Source organism: Pinus tabuliformis, chromosome 7 (assembly GCF_031772625.1).
Source record: "Pinus tabuliformis cultivar Carrire ecotype Pingquan chromosome 7, CPIR1, whole genome shotgun sequence".
NCBI lineage: Eukaryota > Viridiplantae > Streptophyta > Pinopsida > Pinales > Pinaceae > Pinus > Pinus tabuliformis.
Window position 1 is genome coordinate 361,353,698 of NC_142293.1, and position 9,908 is coordinate 361,363,605.

Below are 9,908 nucleotides of genomic sequence, written 5' to 3' on the forward strand. Positions count from 1 at the left end.
CCTTCAGATTTCTTACGTACAAAACTTAAATTAGAAACTCATGTAAAATGATGAACTATGTAAGTGATCCGAGCATCCAACAACTTAATCAGTTCTTTCTATATAAGGGGTTCAAGTGACAGATGTACTTTCCTCAGGTTTTGCTGTAATGGCTTCACCCCTTCTTTTATTGGAATCATGTATTGGATTATTTACGTGTTGTATTTTCTCAGATAATCATATGTCCACGCGAACACATCCTAGTACTGTTTGAACAAGCAGGAAAAAACTTGTTGCTCCTATAGTGTGCAACACTTACCGAGACTGTCGAACTTCGGATCGTGGTCTATTCCTAGGTTGGTCCACTCGTACATCAGGGTGGAACTATGGGTTTTGTTGTTTCTTGACCCTTGAAAGCGATCCTGCAAGTCATGGAGCCCTTTGAGAGATACCACACCCTTGGGGATGAGGTTTCCTTTCTTGTCATCAGCTGCAGCTTGCAGAGACTGCTTGTGATCATCTTCGTCAGCCGCTAAGTCCTTGAAGGCACCAAAATTTTCCATGAAGTGCATTATTTGTTGATCATTGTCAAAAATGTGTAGATTAGTTATGTTATCATGGATAGAAGGTTTGTACAAAATTTCAACAGTAAATCTATCCCTAAGTGGTGATGTCTTAGAAGTTGCATTTGCTAAATCATTGGCAGCTGCATTACGCGTTCTTGGCACAATAGTGATATTAAATGTTTAGAAGTTAGAGATTAGTCGCCATACCTCTTGTTGGTAACTTCTGAGGTGATGTGGTAAACAATGTATGGTGTTACGTACCCGTTGTGCCACTATTTCTGAATCACCTACCACTTTGCGCTTAACAACATTGAGATTGATGGCCTTTTGCAAGCCCAACATGAGTGCTTCATATTCAGCAATGTTGTTCATGAACTCGAACTCCAAGCGGCTCGACATCAAATCTTTCCTGTGCTTTGGGTCAATCAAGACACACTCCAAGCGGCTCGACATCAAATCTTTCCTGTGCTTTGGTTCAATCAAGACACACCCGGCTCCAGAGCCATCCTTTGCCTTTGATCCGTTAAAGTACATGGTCCACAACTCATCCGTACATGGACCGTTCGACATGCTTGTACTACTACTACTGCTGCTGCTACTACTACTACTACTACTACTAGTGTTACAATGTGATGTACAAGTTTCATTTCCATCAATTGGGCAAGGAAGGAGACCCAACTACATGTCTGGTGGGGTTGGAGTTGGCTGTGCAAGATAACACCCCAGCGTTGCTTCCAAGAGGTAGTTGCCAAACATGAGCTCTGCGAAGGCTAATGGTTCATTCTCACCATTGATGGGAGTGATGTTGTGCCTTATGTTGCTTTTGGATAACACTCGAATTTGATTACTTTTGCCTTGATACAGAAGCCACAGGTGTGACCTGCCTATAGGAAAGTATCCATTCAACTTGCTAGACCAGTCTCTACTGAGAAGTAAGCCATATGCTTTTAGTGTGTCCATAACAGCGATGTTTATGTACTAGTGAACTCGACCGTCATGAGATAATTAGATGATCACATCCTGAAGTTCACCAATGGTCGGTATGCATGTCCAATCAAGTTGGATGATCTGCGCAAATGTCTTGCTCCATTGCGCATTGATCTTCTTGGAGATGGAGAATGACATGAAGTTGGCTGATGTGCCAGAATCAACCAAACAGTTGTGAACATTGCAGTTAAAGATTTCGATTCAAATCAAGAATGGAGGGCAAACAAAGTTTTCTTCTTCCATCTGAAGTGTGTTAAGCACAGTTGTGTGTGAACTGGGAGATGTTCTTACTCCCTTGCTAATAGAGGTTACACTATCTACAAATGTTTGCCCCAGTGTGTGCATCAGAATATCCCTCCGAATTTGAATCTTAGCTAACTCAAACAACGAGATGTTTGCACAAGTCTCTTCATGTCTTCCACGATGATGTAGTCAAGAGCGGGTAGATTCACCGAGATGTTCGAGGTCAGAGTTATGTTTTTACTATTCGGCAGAGTGTTCTGCAGTTTACTGCTCATGGACATACTCTTGTCCGTCATTGTCTTCCAGGGCTTACTTTGTGTTTTCTTATTTTGGATGGCTAGTGGATCAACCTTCCCCAACATTTCAAGCTTTTCTCACATTTTCCCAAATGTAGGGGGAGCCCCTTGACTTCTGAGATTATATCGACCATTTTTCTTTTCACGCTGATTCTCAGTGTTTATTTTCTACGCTACTTGCAAGCACTGGTACATATTGATCACCTGCCCAGTGCTAGGTGCCTCATCAGGTGAAGCATCTTCGTCATCATCTGCGTCTCTCAGTTGGCACTACGTACTGCTTACTACGTTTAGTACGTGGTTTCATACCGAGTCTGCAACTCATTTCCAATCTGAATAAGACCCTTTCGAGTGATCGACCCTATGGAATGAGAAAAATTCATCACTTGCGCACTGTTCTATCTGGAAAACTGAGCTGGAGCTCTATGTAGTTTTAGCAGGGAAGCGGTTGCTGCCTAATGGCATGCTTCCTTTCTGTTGTCTAGGCAACCAGTTGGTTTCCGATGTGTCGATTGTTCGTTGTTTTAGCTCAAACACTTTGGTTGTCAAGTTCTTGACAAGATGAGTAAGGGTTTCAATATCAATTGCTTCCTTATCTTTACCCTTGCTCGTTGCAGCCTGGGGCTTCCTACTTGCACCTTTGGAGTCCTTTGCTGGTTCATCATCCTTGATGACTCCAATCACGTGCAGGTCCTTGTCTACAATGATTTCCTCTTCACAATAATCTATTAGTGTTGGTTTCGTAGCTCGCTTGATGAATTGCACAATATTGGTTGGCAGTACGGACGTATAGTAGTCATCAGTGATGGAGTCATGAGGTTTCGTGTCCGCTGCAAAGTTGTTTAATATGTGCAAAAACCTCTGATTGAAATATTTTACCTTTTCTTTCGACTCCATCTTCAGACTACCCAACTCTTTGAGCAACATGGCAGGGTCTTGTCATCAGCGAATTTTTCCAGAAACAACCATTTCAACATGACTCAATTATGGATGGAGTTGACAGGAAGGTTGTGATACCAGACTGTTGCATGCCCATCCAAGGTACACGGAAACAATCTGCATGCAACATCATTGTACCGTACCTCGAGTGTCTGCAGTTGTAGATAGAAGTTGTCCAAGTGGTATTTTTCCTTCACTGTGCTATCGGGGTCATACATTGTGAGCATTCTCTCTGAACACTTTGGCATCCTGTGCAAAGTGACGAGCCTCAATATTGCAACAAGAATGCTGCAACTTCCAAGGCTATCAACTTTAATTATCAACCTGAGGTTCGTACAAACTTAAGAGGTACCAGCACTATATGTGTGGCATACAATGTGTCCATCCTTTGTTTGCATGATGTAATGGAGTGCATGTACTAAAGCCAAATCCTAAACTAATTGTAGAAAATGAAATGTTCGAGATGGAACCTTAACCTATTGCAAGAAAGAAAGTACAAGGAAAGAGACTGAAATCAAATGCTAAAGCACACCATTTTCTAACTAACTGATAAGAGGCTTTGCTTCAAAAGAATGTTAAGTTAACATGTATGCAATCCTACTATCCTAAGCATTTAGATTCAAACCATCAAACCTTCTACTGCTGTGCAAGTAAATGAATAAAATAAATCTATTTTTCTTTTCGTCTTTTTTCATGTGAGAGTGTGAAAGCTAATCTCTTTTGGTGATGTGGCAGGTGGCTTGGAGATGATGGTGAATAATCAGAAGGCTTGGGAGACAAGTAGGGACCCTTTGCTAGCTTCCTAGAGGCCTTTTCCTTAATTCAGCCTCAAAACAGGACACTACAGGAAAACCTATAGGATCCCTTAAAAACCTACAAGATACAGCCGAGAGCAAAAGGATGGATGTTGAAGGTGATGGAAAGCTTAGGGAAGGTGGTTGGTGGATGGAATGAGGAAAGGGAGTGCCTAGGACCACTTCAGAACTCAAAATCAAAGTTGGAAGATGGATGGATTTGCTCAAAAAGCTTGGAGAAGTTTCCTTGTGAAATGATGAAATTGGTGAGGGTTTAGTGAAAGAAAGTGAGGACCATGGGTGGATGAAGTTGGGATGAGGTTGCTGACTATGAAATCTCTTTGTACTCCTGAAACACCTGCACTGCATCAAACATTGACATTTACCCAAAAATCATGTAAACAAGAAGAATTTCAATTATCTAAAGGAAACCAAATTTAGTTGTCTACTTCATGCACGAGGAAAACTTTGTAGAATGATATAAAACATTGATGAGATCTAATGTAAGACGGAAGATAGAAGAAATGGAAATCAAATCCTACTCTTGAAAACTAGAAAAATGCTGACCCAAGTGTGGAGCAAGAGGGTTAAAATGGTCTTGATGGCATGGAGGTCAAGTATAGGCCTAATCCCAGCTTCAATGATGATTTTTCTCAATTCAGGCTCAAAACAAGATTTCCTACAAGATGTACAAATTTACTATAATTCATCGAGTGACAAAGCAACTCAAATCTAATTTGGATGGGACAAATTTTGTTATTAACTAGGATGTATGAGGTCTTCATTCCAAGTGGAATCACTCAAAAAGACTTATGTTAACCCATGCTAAAAAATAGAAAAACATTACTAGTCGAAAATATAGAAATTCGAGAACCAGTGAGCTAGTAAATCCAAAAAATGCCTAACCTAATCAAGTGCAAATGAAGTGGGGTGATTTTTGTTATGAAATAGAATGTTTTTGTTATCTAATTCAAGTGGAACCAACTCAATTGAAGCTTGTTAGCATGCTCTAAAAAATAGCAGAAATTTTATTGTTCTTTGCTAAAAAAGAGGTCCAACAATCTAGATTTGGGAATAAGAAGACTAATCCAAGCAACTCAATGATTACTATGAACTTACAAAGCTTTTTCAAGGATGAAAATAATGCTTGTGATCTTACAAAATAACTTACATTAACCATTTAACTCAATCCTACAATAAGAAATCATTAATACTAAATGCAAAAATAGAAAGAAATAAAAACTAGAAATGCATGTGAATAAGCAGTGAAAAGAAGGAAAGAAAACGATACAAAAGGGCTTTGAGGTTCCTGGGATGGACAAGTCCAAGGAAACTCAAATACCTATGGAGGAGAACAAGAATTAGAAGCTGAACATGACACCAATCTTCATTATTTTCATCAATAGAATTACATCCCTGCAAGAAAGTACAATGGAGCTACAAAGATATGAGTTCTCTCCACAAGAACACTAATGAAAATCTATCTCTAGAGGAAAATATGACTTGGTACTTATAGGAATCATTCCCCATGAATGGAAGAATCTTTCCCCGCCAAAATCCCTTGATTAGTGGAACACATTCCTAGATTTTCTCAATCATTGGAGTTCCGAAATTTGCGCCATAATTCCATAATATCTTGTTGATTTATTATTTATTATTGATCCTCCTGTAGTAGGGAATAAGTCCTTAAATTATCCAATCCTCCAAATCTTCATAATCTACCCAATATTCTCATAATATTCCACAAAATTAAATAATATTAGGCACAAATATCAAATTATTCATATACCTTCCTAATGAATATATTAAAGTTAAAAATAAATTATCTAATGTAGAAAGAGATGTTTAATGTGCTGAAGGATGGTCATAAACCTTAATTTATGTTTTAATTTAGAGGCATGGAACTTAATTTATGTCTAATTTAGAGGCCCATCATACCCCCGTGCTGAAAGCGTTGCTCATCCTCTAAGAAACTTAATGACCTCATTGTGCCTCATCCATGGCCCCGGTGGCCTCTCTCTTCTGCATTAACAATATTGGCTACAAGTTCTGCAAGGACAAGCCCAAAAACATATTTGTGAAAAGAAAAATCATTGTTTCTTGAGACCATTAGCTTTCCTTCTTTCCCTTATTCAAGATGTGTTCTTGAATATTTTTCAGTTTGGCAAGGTCTTCCACACCCTTATCAACCTTCTGCTACCTTGTTCCACCATTTGGACACCTCTAACACCTTCAAAATGCATTTAGATGAGAACTAGGACATCCTATAGTAATTCCTGTCAAAACTACAGGAAACCTACAGGAAACCCTATTAAAACTACATGAAACCAGTTTTGAGTATAAATGATAGTATGAGGTTATGGTAGGCCCTCAACTTGACTCCCATGCCGTTTTCCCATTTTTAGGCCTTAGACAAAAGATAAAAAGAGATTGGAGTCCTCTTGGATTGAAAATGGAGAGGATGCTCTGTTTGTTTTTTTTTTCAAGAATGAAATAGGATGGATGAACGATGAATAGATAGTGAATATGAAGTGGATGGAGGGCGTCGAGTGCTGTGGTGACTTGGCCTTTGCAAAAATTTCTTCTTTTAGTTGTTTTCCTCATTCCTTGAAATCATCATCCTTCATAATTTGACTTTTCAACCTTTCATGAGTGAAGGAGTGAGCTACAATTAACTAGTTGAAGGCAGCTGAGACTATTGACCCATCCTTAGCTATAAAACCTCATCTCTCATGCACTGAAAACAAATTTCTAACTATAATATTCTCAAGAGAAGAGGTCAAGAATATTGCATACTTGTACCTACTTGATGGTTGTTGGAAAGACATGCATGCTGCTGCTGAGTTGATGTTGATGTGCAGGTGTTGGATGGTGATGTTGATGACCCTGATGCTGCTGCTAAGATTTGGAGGAGCTTCTTTGAGCTCTGGATCTCCATGCTAAAGCTCATTGCAAATCTCTGGCTACTTCATCATCATATCCCCTCAATTTTTCAAAGAAACCCATCCAATTGTGCCTTGTGAATATCTCTAGTACAGGAGGGTGCTGATGAATCATCATTGTGTTGATGGGTTCCCCCATTCATTTTTATCTGATGGATGGAGGTTTGTATAGGTCTGATACCAAATTTAAAAATTTTGTGTATACAATTCCCGTATGCTGCAATCACTTTCAACAGACTAGAAGGGTTTTTTATGTTCCTTTCACTTGGAAAAATGTGGGGAAATGTAGAGCCCACCTCCTTAACACTGCTTGATGAAGCCAACTTCTGTTTTTCCCTTTTAAAACTGTTCACTGCCAATCCTATAGGTGTTGTTCAGTATCCAGTAGGATCTCAGGGAATCCTGTAGGTGCTTAGGACATTAACTTATTTTTTCCATATCTCCCAAACGGTAGAATGGATTGACCTGAAACTTTCTGAGCATGTTGCCATCATCATTATGAACCTCCCAATAAACAAAATTTGGTCTATGGATGCATGAATATCGAGAAAAGATAAAAAGGGCGGAAGGTGATGGAGGCCGATTTCTTGGAACCCGTGCACTGGAATTTGCAGAAATTGCTTGGGCATGTTACCATCATCCATATTCATCTCCCTCTAAAACAACTTTTTAAATGGATTCACAAATATTAAGAAAATGTAAAAATGGTTGTAGATGATGGAGACTGATTCCTTGAAAACTGCGGACTGGAATTTGTTGAAATTGCTTCAGCATGTTACCATCATCCATATGCATCTCCCACTGAAACAACATGGAAAATGGATGCATGGTTTTCAAGTTATGACAAAAACAAATTTATGCTCTATGTATTCTTGTATCCTGTAGTAAAACAGAGCATCCTAGAGTTTTTTCGGACAACAAGAAAATTGAATGGTAGAAGCTTGAGATTGACGGGTGGATGGTGAAAATAGATGAAGATGATGGATTGGCATGGCCTTGGCCTTGTTGGAGAATTTGAGCAAAGGAGGAGAAAGTCAGAATTTGATTTTTTTTTTACTAGGCTTGACCAATTTTCCTTTTGGTACCAACTTGTTCTTGTTGCTTGCAAGTGTTGCAGAGTACATGCATTCATCAGAGAGATACATGAAGCAAATATATATATATATATATATATATATATATATTTTTTTTTTTTTCTCTCTCTTTTTTTTCTTCTAGGCTTATTAGTCGATTCAAGGAGGTTTTCAACTAGTGGGTCTTCCTAGGTGCCTCAAAGAAGGTTTTCACCTAGGATTTTTTTCATTTTTCTTCTTTTTTATTTTTTTCCAACCCATTGACCACCTCATGGAGGTTTTCAATCAATGAACCAATCTCAGGCACCTCCAAGGAGGTTTTCACCTAAGATTTTTTTTTTTTTTTTACTACCCTACTGTACTTGAAAAACAAAATCACTTTCAAGTATAAGAATACTTCCAATGGAGCCATGTGCACATCAATATGGTAGAAAAAATGACGTGGAGACTTGAAACGTATGCTTTGACATGTACCTGGATTTGAAAGATCAAATGATTTGACTTTGATGATATCAAGCACATTTGAAGAAGAGGGTACTGCTGCAACTTAATGACTATCTGGAATCATATGTCAATATAGTTGTGATGCCCCTAGCCCACTTGCTGATTTGGATCATCTTGGATGTCTTCTTCTTCAATGACCTTCAAATCTTCCTCTTTTTGCTGGTTGTTCTCTTGAACACATGGAGGACTTGATGATAACCATGAGGGAACTTTCTCAATCTCTGATTTTGATGTCTACTCTTCATCAAGTGCAACCCATGATTATTTGATCTTCTCTTTTGAATATTCTTCTTCTGGATGTAGTCCTTCAATGATATCAAGATAATATATTTTTTGCAATACTCTTCCTGAGCTATGGTGAATACCATTGATCTCAAGAGGAGATGTTTGGAAGTATTGTACCTCAGCATTGTAAGTGCGTTGAGCTACTTCAATGTGTGGGTTTGGAAATGGTGGTACAGGTAGTTGAGTGGGAGTGTATATTTGAGATGGATGTGGATGGGGATGTGGTTTTGGTGGAGGTGAATGGTAGGAATAACATGGAGTTTGGTATGGAGGATATTGAGGAAAAAATTGAGGATATTGTGGATGGATCTCATAAGTTCCTTGCCAAACTTGTTGCTAAGATTGGGGTTGAGATAGCCAATGTTGCCAAGGAAAAGGTGTGTTCCAATTACTTTGAGGTGGATATGCATAACCTTGAAATTGTGAATTATGCTCTTGCATCATATCAGGCTGAATAGGCTACCATGGTCCTCTTGGAGCTACATAACATTATTGCATTGGCAATTGACTTGCTCCATTGTCCTCTTGGTGAACTTCCTTCAACCTTGGTAATGAGGAGAAACATTTAACATCATCTGATTCTGTAACACAAATATCACCATTTTATTTTCCTTCATATTGCATTCTTAAAATTTCTACTTTTTTTTCCCCGTAAGAAAAGTCGTAATTTTATTAAGAATAACAAAATTACATTTTGTAGATGCTAAATCGCATATGCAAAAGTAGATCAAAAGACTGTTGTCAAAAGAAAAGCCAGAAAATAGAAATTAATGTACAATTGGGAAAATTTATGTTTTTCTCCCTTTTTTCTTCTCAACCTTTTGCCACTCCCCTTGTGTTGGTGAGGACAAAAAAAGTACTAGACAAGTGTCCTCCGTGGGGTGAGGATTGTCTTTGTCTGAATCGGAGTGGTCTGGAGAATGATGTCTTTTGGCTCCACTGGTGTCGATTATGTCTGGTATCTTCTCTGGCAAAGAGTCCATTAGATCCTCTGCTACAGATTCCTTAGTTTCTGGGACCTTGTGTGTCTTGGGAATGGTTTCTGTAGCTACCTCCTCAATTGGCCCATCATTAGGAATTGGTGGAGGGATAGTTGCCTCCTCATCCTTTGCTGCTTCATATAGATTCTCTGTGCATTGCCAGCCTCTTGGTTTTTGTGATTGCTTCTTATTTCTTCTGGTGTCTTTTTTGACTTGCGGGCAGTTACTGAGAAGGTGACCTATTTGTTGACAACCATGACACCTGAATGCCGTATTCTCATAATCTAATGGTTTTTTCCACTGTGTGTTATTATGGATCA